This window comes from Varanus komodoensis, unplaced genomic scaffold, assembly GCF_004798865.1.
Source record: "Varanus komodoensis strain SLA01 unplaced genomic scaffold, ASM479886v1 scaffold3, whole genome shotgun sequence".
In the NCBI taxonomy this organism is placed as follows: domain Eukaryota; kingdom Metazoa; phylum Chordata; class Lepidosauria; order Squamata; family Varanidae; genus Varanus; species Varanus komodoensis.
The window spans coordinates 42,827,759-42,839,580 of record NW_025335761.1 but is presented as its reverse complement, the minus strand read 5'-3'; positions in this window follow the sequence as shown (position 1 = coordinate 42,839,580).

The window sequence follows — 11,822 nt, the reverse complement described above, 5'->3', positions numbered from 1 at the left end:
AGAATCAGTGCAATTAACAGCAGGGAAGGACTTTAGTCTAGCAGAAGGTCTTGGACTCAGGTGGTGAGAATGGCTTCACACAGAGACCATTGGAAGCTACAGCCCTCAGAGAAGGCAGATGGCTAGATGGAGCTGTCATCTGCCTCATGTTAAGGCAGATTCATTCCATCAAATAGATAAGGGCTGCCTTAATCTCTGTACCTATTCACCTTTGCTAATTTCCTGGACTAATTTATTTACTGGACATTATGCTTGGTCAATCTGTAATGCCATCATAGTGATGTCCCTTCTTCTTCCCCTTCTTTTTGTGACATAGCATTGATTGAATCAAGTCATTAAAGGTGTGCGGGTACAATTGTTACAATTACAAGCATTCAGTTATGGGTGTGCAGGGGAAGATCCAAATTTGGTCTCCTGTCCAGATGTTCTACGCCCCTGACTTTGTGCAATCTCAAGGCAAAGGTTTGGAGTCCAAGTCCAACACACAAACCAGTTGCCCCCAGTTTCATTCCTAGAAGTAAATTTCAGGCTTAGCAACTGAATAATATAGTGCTTGCTCAACCGTTTGTAGTGGGGGAATTTGTGCTTCAATATATAACGGAAGTCCTTTGGGAGCAAAACATTTGATCATCTTAAAGTATAACATGTTTTTTGTTGGACTTTGACTTTAGTAATACCGGGAGCCTCTGGGGAGCTATTATGGATGTTTCTTTGTCATTTCATGATCTTCATTGGCTTTTACTGAATATCTGTCCCTAGAAATCAATGCAAGCAGGGTCCATTCATCTACTTGAAGCTTACAGAAGCTAATCTAGGAAAGTGCATTTCACTCACGAAAGCCCAAATGACATTTCCATATGTACCAAGGGACACAGCAAAATGATGCTGTAAATACAGAGTGCAGGAAAACAGGAATAAAAATGGGAGAAGTGCTCTGCCATAGGTTGCCAAACACATTTGAGTGTATTTGTGAAGTTGATTTAGGAGGTAAAATGTATGTTATTGACCCTTATTCTAAGAGTTAATTTTCTTCCATTACTTAATGTTTAAAATAGATTTGATCTTATTTTAGAATGCTGGATTATATTAGAATGCCCAAGAGGATCACATAAATTCCTGGAGGAAAACGCTATCAATGGCTTCTCATCCTGATGAATATTACTTCTCCTAGGATTAGAGGCAGAATGCCTCTATACATCCACTGCTGGAGAACTTGGGTGGGAGGTGCTATTGCACTTAAGTCCTCGTTGTGCAGGTTTTGTGAGCCTCTGGCTGACCACTATAGGAGCAAAATGCTTGCCTAGAAGGACCATTAGTCTGATCCACCACAACTCCTCTGATGCTATGTGGTTTTTGTGACAAAGACATGTCTTTATTTAGTGACCAGTTCTTTTTCAAAATGTAACCAGATACGGTAAATATTTGGCACAGCATTAATAGAAGTGAGTGAAAATGATGAGCTACCATAGATGCAGTAGATCTTTTTGTTCTTGCCTTCATCTCAGAGATGAGTTTGGTCCAAAAGTACGCTGCAAATTCACTATTAAGAATAAGGGCAAGGTGGGGGTGTGGGTGGGGGAGAAACAAGCCAAGAGAAGCATCTTCAGTCTGAGGCTCGCATTCACTCTCTCTCTGAATTGATTTCAGGAAAGTACCTCCCATGCTCTGCAGCACTTATTTTTCCTCACTATTTCCCAAGTGTCCTAAAGCAACCCCAGTGTTATCATCTCCTTCAAATTCTCTTTCATCCTGTACTGATCTAGATAAATACAGTATTATTTAAACTGACTGATGTTCGGAATATTCTCCAGTAGTGCTCTTAAAAACACCACTGTGCATCTTTGAGAATAAAGAGACTGCTTGTGTGGGTAAACTATTGCAAGATTTTGGGATGCATATCATGTGTGTTTACTATGACATACAGAGTTAGATTTTCATCCCCCTTCTCACTGTAATGCTAAAACAGCTTTATAAAGAACTTTATTGTTTTAAGTAGGAATGTTTAGGATTCCAGGCTTCCTCCACCTTAGCAGCCAAAGAGCTCCTTCCTGCATGCAATCATGTTACTGCTTTAGAGATAATCAGCTGATGGCAGGAAAGAGATGAGCCAAAGCAAGTCATCTGCTAGCCACCACTGTAGCTGCCATGTTGGACATCATCTGATGGCACCAGAAGAAGAGGCTAAATCCAGCCACCATGTTTTTATAAGACTACTTGTTACTTTATTATATTTATATCCTCTCTTTCCTCCAATATGTGCACCAGTTCTCTGATCTGCAAAGGGGCCAACACTGCATCCCATCCTATCCCATCCCATCCCATGAAGTTATGTCTTTAGTATAAATCTATGGAGTCAGAGCTGCAGGCTTATTGGATTCTGGCCTCTTGCTCTATAGAGAGCAATCACAGGCCTGCAAGTTCAGGTGTGAGTGCTCTTGAGAGCAACAGGAGCTGCAAACATGATCTCTGCCACCCACTCTGCATTTTGGCTAGATGGCTGTCTTTGGATATTTCACTGGAGCACTGTAGAGGGGGAGGGAAGGAGGCTGAGGAGGGGAGAGGATAGCTCATCTCCTTCCCTCCCTACCCCTTGGAATAACCACTATAAGCCTGATCCAAAGTCAGGCTCCTGATCACGCAGATGGGGCCTGCATGGATCTTAATGCAATAGCTGCAAGCCAGGGGGTAGTTGGGTACTTAGATATTTATTTATATTTATTTATTTTTTATTTATATCCTGCCTTTTTCCCACAAAGGGCTCAAGGCAGCTTACATCTCCTCCTCCATCTTATCCCCACAACAACCCTGTGAGGTAGGTTGGGCTGAGAGTCTGTGACGGGCACAATGTCACCCAGTTGACTCCATGGCTGAGCGGGGACTAGAACCCAGATCGTCTGAGTCCCAGTCCCATGCCCCTAACCACTACACCACACTGGCTCTCATGATATCATGAGACATGATGTTGGAGCAGTGTTTCTGGCTACAGATCTTGGACTCAGAAGTTTGCTGTGGTGCCCCAGATGTGGTCTTGGTCATACAATTGTTTCCCCTAACAATTTAAATGATATTTAATAACCATGGTGCCCAACCATTAAGCCCTAGTTATTATAGCTTTGGGTTTCTTTGGTGAAGACATTTCAGTCACTCCTTACAAATCTATAATTCTCAAAATCTATTAGTGAATGTCATGATGGCTAGCATGCCTTAAGGATATGCTAGGAACAAATCTAGTGAATTTCATGTCACCCAAACTAACATTTTTCCTCTACTATGTTTATTTTGTCCAATATTTGCATCAGATGGCAATTTTAGTTTTGTCCACAAGAAAAATTATGCCTATTTTGTACTTACTTTAAAAATAGATGCATTTTATAAGTGATTTTTCCACTGAATATATTTCCCCAAATATATTCATTTTTGTACACACTGCTTCAAATGTTTCCCAGTTTTGATTCTACTTCAAATGGCCACTTTTTTTGTGTGCGTAATGCTCTCATTTTTGTATGCTTTGGGGAGCAGGGCGAACTGCAGAATGAATGGTTTTAGGCTGTAACTGTGATCTTGTTCATTTTTGGATCATGGAAAGTGAATCTGGCAAGCTTGCAGTGAAATGCAAAAAGAAGAAATTCTCCCCTATTTCAGCACTCCAGGGTCCTGAAACTACTGGAAGCTTCAGTAGCTAGTAATGTAGGTACTGGGCTAGATTATGTCCTTGTATTAAGATACCAGCAATATAATACATATATAGGATTCCAACCCCGCTACCCAGTATAAACATTGTTCCTTCTTCGGCAGTTCCAACAAGCATTACACTTTTGCTTTCAGGGCAGTATGAGCATTCTCATAAGGTCAAATCCACTGTAAATGGAAATCTTTATCCTGGAGCTCTCAGACACGGTGTTTCATTTCTTTGTATTTTCAACCTTTTCACGTTTATTTTTCCCTACAGTCCTCCATGCTCTTTATTAGAAAGCCTCACACTGTTGGCATTATTATCCTAGCTAAGGACCGCAAAGGCACTTCAGGGCTTGTTCTTCACAGCCCTTGCTGTGCGGTGGCTTAGTTGTGAAGCCAAGTTTAGTAGCAGCCCTTTCCTTTAGCTAGCTGATGGCCCAATGCGGACAAGTGTTCTGGTAACAACTTAACCTCTTTTTCCCTTAGAAAAAAATCTGGAGAGAAACTCCTTTGTGTCTCAGGCTTTGGTATAAGGTTCAACACGGACTGTGATTCTTGCTCTTCTGTTCTTTGCCAGCCTTGTCTCAGACCATGGAGCAAGGCTCTTGAAGCAGGACAAAACAAAACAAAATGGATTGTACCACAGAGCCACAGGATTCACAGGCACATCTTTAGAAGTTATAAACTGGACAGATGTTAGCAGCAGTGAAGGAAGTGCCCTAGTTAGCACAAACCTAGTAACTCCCATCTAGGGTTGCTGCATTCCATACATACATAGCTGGACAACTTAGTATTTTGCCAATCATGGGAAGGGCTTGGATAGGATTAAGCAACCACTTTATTATTTCCCACTCCAGATTACTTCTTACAAAGTTGCTTTATGTGGAAGGAATAAAATACTGGTTGGGTTGAAATACTTAACTCTCAATATTTAAATTTATCTCAGGACAATTTTATATGGCTGCAATCCTATATGTACTTTCCAGAAGTAATACTGCTCTTTCCACTTCACCCAAAAGATTTAGAAGGTGGCAGTGTTGGGGACTTGAGTCGAGTAACTCACTCCCACGTCTGACTCAAGTTGCATCAGCAACTTGACTTTGACTCAACTTGGCAAGGACTAGTGAGTGACAAGAATCAACTTGATATTTTTACATTTTTTACCACCAAGTTGCAGTCTACATTTTTTACGACAGAGAGCTTACTGTGTGGCACGTATCCTGGAAGGCAGGAATGGGTTGCGGCAGAGGAAAGGCAAGGCTTCAGCAATTTGTCTTGGCATGGGGGCGGGGCGTCTACAACTCTCCCCCACCCCACCTCCTTTTTTTCTGTTAATGTTGGACCTTGAGACTTGGGACTCAACTCAAAAAATTCTTGGCAATGACTTGAGGCTTGACTTGGGACTTGGAGTAAAGGATTTGAACACATCACTGGGTGCTGGTGAGTTTCCTTCCTGCTTGGGGTAGGAATAGCACACATATAGGAGACAATGTACAATGGTACTTTCCTACCAGTACTGTTGTGTGTGTGTTGGGGGGCAAGGGTGGGAATTAGAAACTGTGCAGGCTATTAAGACCATGCTGTCTCTAGCCAGACCTCTTTTACCACTCTCAGAACTAGGAAGGTGCCAAGACCACAAAGACTATGAGGCTCATGATGGGGCTGAAGATCGGTGTCCTCTCTCATCTCCTGCATCAGGAGGTGCAGTGACCTTGTCTCATGGTGCGTACAAAACCTAGACTTCATTAGGGAGAGGTTTGAATGCCTCTTTGTGGATGGCCTATCATGTGGACTTCTCAAGGTCCATCATACTGTAGACATTATGGCTTGTGAGGACCCAAAGTACCTCATCAAATAGGCAGTCTAGGCTCATAATTGGCCCATGTTTCAGGAATCTGTTTCATTCAAACATCTAAGAGATGGCATTTTGATCACTGACATTAGATAATTCCAGAGTGTCACAATATTGGTTACCTTCAGATAGGACCAATATTTCCAAGTTCTAGCCCTGCCGTGAAATGTTTAATACTAGCAGAACCCATGACCTTCTGGCATAATTTAGGGGAAGAACCTTGTTGAGTATCACAGTGTATGCAAGATAGTAAGGCCAATGCAATAGCCAGTCAAAGACATTAGGACAAACGAAAGAGTTACAGGAAGAATGCCAAAATATCACCTTGGTCAGTGATGCAGTGGTGTATTCTTGCTTGGGACAAGGCTGGTTGTTGGAGGAGAGCTAGTAGCTGAGACTGCCTGCCTCGACTTGGGGCAGAGCATGGCAGTAAGTGGACGGCAGCACTCTGGGGTGCTATGGTATGGCCTGGCCTCTGTGTAACAGAACAGAGGGGACCCTCTCAAGGACAGTGGGATTCGTGCCATAGATGTCAAACTGAGGTGAGGAAGGCTTGGCTTGTGGGAGTCTCCTGTGCTTGTGATGTGTGTGTTGAAAATTGAGCTTCCCCTACTTCTTATTTTATACGTAAAAGTATAAGAGATGGTTAAGCTGTGGGACAGGCGTTGGGAATGCAGCCCTGCCAAGATCCTGAATATGCCCACCAGAACCCCTCTCAGAGCCCTCCAGTTACCACCAAATGCCTTCCTCACCACCCCAAACTATTCATCTCACCCCTGATGGGCACACACATGTACACACTCACTTCTGCTTCCCACTTCCAATGCTCACCTCAGCATTGCTAAAGCCCTGGCAAGGGTGGAGCAAGCAGAAGGTCTGTAGGTCCTCCTCTGCCCACTTCCCGGCTCCTTCTTGGCACTGCTGAGGTGAGTGGGGAGGCCAAAGAAGTCTGTGTGTGGGGGGGAGAGGGGACTGGGGGGCTGGAACTTGCACTGAGTCTTTGAGGGAGGGGGGAGTGAGGCTGAAGAGAGCCTGGGGTTTGAGCTGAGGAAATCTCAAGAGGAAGGCTGGAGGAGAAGAGACAATCCAGAGGGAGAGAGGGAAGGAGGAGTCAGAATCTGGGGTGGAGAGGCGAAAGTCAAAATCCAGAGTGGGGGGCGGGGGAAGAATAGTCAGAATATGGGGTCGTACAAACATTTTGTTACTGTGTACTGTAAGCTGCCTAGGAAGGCCTCGGCAGTTATAGGTGGCCTATAAATACACGTGTAAATAAATAATAAATAAGTAGAAGTCCAAATCTGAGTGAAGGGAAGAAAAATCAGAATATGTGGCTGTAAAAACAGTCAGAACCCAGAGGGAGGAATAAAAGCAGGAATTCAGAGGTAGGGCCCTCCCAATATTTTGTGATTGGCCATCCCCATGTCACATGGGTCTGTGGCCCATAAATCTGAGACAGTCAGAGGTATGGAGGCTGCAGGTTGGAGGAGTTCAGACTTACATGTGTTGGACATGTGTTTGTTATGGCTCTGATGGGGTAGGACTGGCAAAGGAGATATGCAGTGTGTTTAGTGAGGCCAGGAAAGGCTTGCTCATGTATGAATGGATTATGATGATCAGTTGCCAAAAAAGCTAGTTAACAGATCTGTGTTTAGTTATAGCTTGTGCTACTCATTTCTAGGTTGGAGGGATTTTATTTTAGGGGAAAGAAAAACTCACCTTAGAGACCTGCAGCATGGCCTGTGGAATGATATCCTGATCAATGGGGCAAAAGTGACTAATGGGATGCTGCCCAACCCCTTTTGTGTCAGGCTGTTCGGGTAAAGTAACACTAATCAGAATTCTGTTTAGCCCCTTTGGGGCACCTTTAAGGTGAAGGGGGATTTCCAAGGCTCTTGGACCCATGGGGAGTGCAATGGAAGCCATCTGGGAGAAACCTTTCTTTCCTATCTGGAGCTGTGGGGCTTAAGGGACTGATGAGGAGGGCCTTCTCCAGGCCTTGAAGAGATGATGAGTGGGAAAGCAGTAGTGATCACATTGTGGACCAGCATGGCTTACTCGACTTCAGGGCCACTCTGGTATTGCATGAGTAGCATCTCCCAGAATACCATGATTGCTACAGACCCAGTTACATTACATATAACAGAATATTTTCAGCAAGTCAGCCTAGCTTCTTCTAATTTCAGCTGAAGACCCTACCAAGACAGGCATGCATATTCATAGGTGCTTTCCTGCAAATTTGATGCAATGGCACGATCTGCTTTAGGTTATCAGGCAAGGGTGAAACAAAGGTTGATCATTAATTAGCACCATACAAGTTTGCTCTTAGGAAGGCAGGTTGGGGGGTCTGTATTAAGCAAAGGTCAGACACAGACTTTCAGACTATATGCCATTTCCAGCGTTTAACCTGTTGTATCCCCAACACTCTGCAACAGGAATAAAACAAACTCTAAATGGAAAAAGGAAGGGTAAGGCACTGCTGAGCTGAATAGTTGCTTTAGTATGGTCATGCAGCACTTCACTGGGCGAAAATACAATGTATGTGCAGCTGCATCATCTCATTTCACTGGAAATTTTTTTCAGAAGGAAAACTGGGAATCCCAAAGCAGCTCATTTTATTATGGTATTATCAATGACCGAGCAATGGCATCTCTTCACTTGATACATCCTGGAAACAAGATGCAGGTGGCTAGGGAGAGGGAGAAACTCTGATGTTATTAAGCAGTGCCTTCAGTGTCTCAGAGCAGTGGTACGAGAGAAACTTACTCAAATTTGTTAGGTATTAGGGAGCCTAACAAATACTGTTAGACAAAAGAACATACGCACAATCGTTGGAGTACAGTCAAACCACGATAGAATCCATTTTTGACTTTTACTGTAGTCTGTGCCCATGTGCATGGATACTCCATTCACTTGGACTCTGTCCTGTCCCTGAGATCATGCAGTTTTCCTGGTCACGGATACATCTGAATGGAGCCTCCTTGAAGCTGGCCAACACACAGAGGGCTATACAGGTCTGTTGTGCCCCCCGGATGTCCATGCCTTGTGTATGGAAGCCAGGGAAGAGTGAACTTGGGGTAGGCCCAGAAGGGCAGCTTCACTGCCACTTGATCACACGAATGTCCCTTCCGGTAAGTAACACTGGTTTGGAACTTTTAAACCCAATTTCAGTGGGGCAGCTGTCAAATGCTAAGAAATTTCTAGTAGATAAGTATTTATCCTTTGGAGGGATATTCTAAATATTCATTGTCTTTACACTAATATCAGAGCTGAGGAGTACTTGGAAACCCTAGCTCTAATAGGGTTTCTTAGCTGTTCTTTACCCTTTACCATCACTCGGGCCCTGGCTTCCTTGGAAGGAACCCAAAGCATTTTAATTTGGATGTAAATGGATTAGGGAGGCCCAGACTCAGCCATTCTTAACAATAGTTCAGAGGCTCCTTTCCCATTATGTCACATGTGAAAACTGGTCAAGGATTTGTTGCCTTCCAAACAGACTCTTTTGCCTCCGAGAATTGAATGTCTTCCCCTAAAATGAAAAGATACCTATAATATGCCATCAAGTATTAGTGAGAATGTAGAATGCAATGTAAAAAATGCTGTGTAGAAATCTGTATAATTATTCCTGGAACTGTGTAAGTTACAAATATAAATAATTATATATTCATAGGTAATGTCTTGAGCCATGAAATGGAGGCAGTTCTTTTTAGGAATGGATAATGCAGCCTACTTCTTTATACACATTTCACATTACACATTTTTGTATTCATTTTTTTCAAGCCAAAAACTGCTTTACAAAATTTTAAGAAGTGTGCTGTCTAAAAGAGAACCCCATTGTGACTTCCTGATTTCCATCCATATTCACATGATATTTTTTCCTGCAAGAGAGAGACTATTTTTGTTTATAGAAAATTGGAAATGAAATTCCCATGGCTGAATCAAAATTAGTCTGTCTCTGTCTCTGTCTCTGTGTCTGTGTGTGTGTGTGTGACAGTGACTGAATCAAAATTAGAAATTTGTGTGTGTGTGTGTGTGTGCGTGTGTGTGCACACCCACATGTGCCTGCGTGACGGAGAGAGAGAAAGAGACAGATACATAGAGAGGGAGATGTTTGTACTTCTTTTATTTTGTCTATTCACAAGTTTATACCAAGTCATCATCTCCAACAAACTGTGCTGGGCTACCGTATTATTAATTGTCAGGATACAGACAGCAATTAAATATAATTAGCTGACTGATTATCATTTGCCAGTAGATTTCGCTAAGAATGCATATATTCCTTTGGGGAGTTGCTTTCTATTTCCTGCACCACTGATCTGATCCTGTTTAGAGAGAGCTTTCCCCCCACTATTTACTGCTCCAGTGATCTGGGGCAGGAAGAAAGTAAGTGTATGAAAATATGCATGCACTAGCCTGTGAATAGCTCTATCGCAGAGAGTGAAAGGCTGAAACTTCAAATTGGCTTTGTTGCCAAGCAAAGATGCACAAGCACCAAAGTGCTCATTAGGGGCTACATGAAAGGGAAGTCGTCGCACCAAAGTCAAGAGGGGGAAAGAGGCAGACTGGGCTGGTCCCTGCATAGATCAATCACAGAGATTTCAGAAGACACCTTTTCATCCTTTCTGGAGTTGGGGATCAGGTTAGCATTGCCTTTAGTCAGAGGCAGTGTGCTTGCAAATGCCACTTGCTAGGGAACAGAGGAAAGGGGGAGCTGATGTCCCAACTGGGGGCTTTCCAGAAACTGCTGGTTGGCCATTGTGGCACATAATGCTGATCTAGGCAGGTCTTTGCTCTTGCCCAGCTGGACTCTTCTGTACTTTGTTCAGTCAAGTAAGTAAGCAAGTAAATAAATAAATAATGAGGGTTCGGGAATAAAGAAAAGGAGGAGGAAAGCACCTGGTAGAAGAATGAAGGAGAAAGGGGACCTCAAAGGATTGTTAGGAACATAAGAATATTTTCATCTTGTTCTTCATATGCCTTTCAAATCTCATTACCCTCCCCTGTTCCCATTTAGGGCCCAATACAAAACACTGTTCTTTGTGGAAAATGTTATTAAAAGCAGGCAACTTTTAATCAAAAATACAACTTTGGAAGGAGGAGCAGTGATGCAGTAATTTTGCCTGTATTTCAGAATATGTCATACCTCAGGAGGAACATCTTTATCTCTGGATAAGCTGCTGTTCCATACAATCCCAGGCTGTGCAGCCAAGTTATGCCTAACCTGGCCAGTAACGCCAATTCAGAGAACGGCAGCGGGTTCAAGTATCTATGGCTTTCCCATCCCTAGGAGTAAAGAACTTCCACTAGCCCAGGAGCCAACATGATGGAACCATAGGTTGCCCCTGAACAACTGAATTCACTACCATAATTTAGTGAATTTTGCAGTGGCTAGGAAAACCCCCCTCTGATATTTAAAAATTTAGAACAAATTTAGAACAATACCTTATTCTCAAACAGCTTTCTGTTTTTTGGAAGCTTCTGGGGGTGCAATTTTGCTTTAAAACAAAACATGCCCTGTTTTAAAGGAAATTTTGATTCTCCCCCCCGTTGCCACGCGACCACATTTTGGCAGAAAATTCAGTAAAGCCAGAGGGCTACAACATCAGCCCAGGGGTGCACGCTGGCCACCTCTTCCCCAAACTGCCAGTAATTTACACATACCATTTCCCACACCACTTGTGCCTTTATACCAGTTGAACATACCTCAGGGGAAGGCTGATTTGACTCAGGGTCTTTCAGTTCCTGACCTCTCTATATGAGATAGATAAACAAGGGAAATCATGACAACAAATGCTCTTCAAATGCATTGGGTCTGCTTTTGCTTGTTCTTTGCTTTTGTTTTTGATTTAAAGTTTAATATATGGAAGCTCAGCCCTTTGAACCTTGCTGTGCATCTCGTCTTGCTCTCCAGTTCTAAAATACTGCCCCTGTGCTCTCACCTACTGACTCCTCCTGCAAAATCAAAATAATTAAGCTACTCATATTGACCAGGAGCTGGATCCATCAGTGCTGGTCTCAGGGCAGGGATTTGCTTGATGAAGCAGCCCGCAGAGCCAGAGAGAGGAGCAAATGGTAGCAAAATGCAATTCCGCAAACATATTTTCCTTCCCAAGGTGGAACAGAGTCTCTCTGGCAGATGAAGCCAGAGGTCAAGACAGAGACTGTTGGTATGTGGAAGCACGTTCCCCAAGGGCTGAAAGGCTTCTCATTAGAACCAGGGAAGCTGATAGAAGGGTGCTCCGTGGGACATGAGGATCTGCAACAATATTGCATTTCTTAAACTGGACAGTTTTAGATT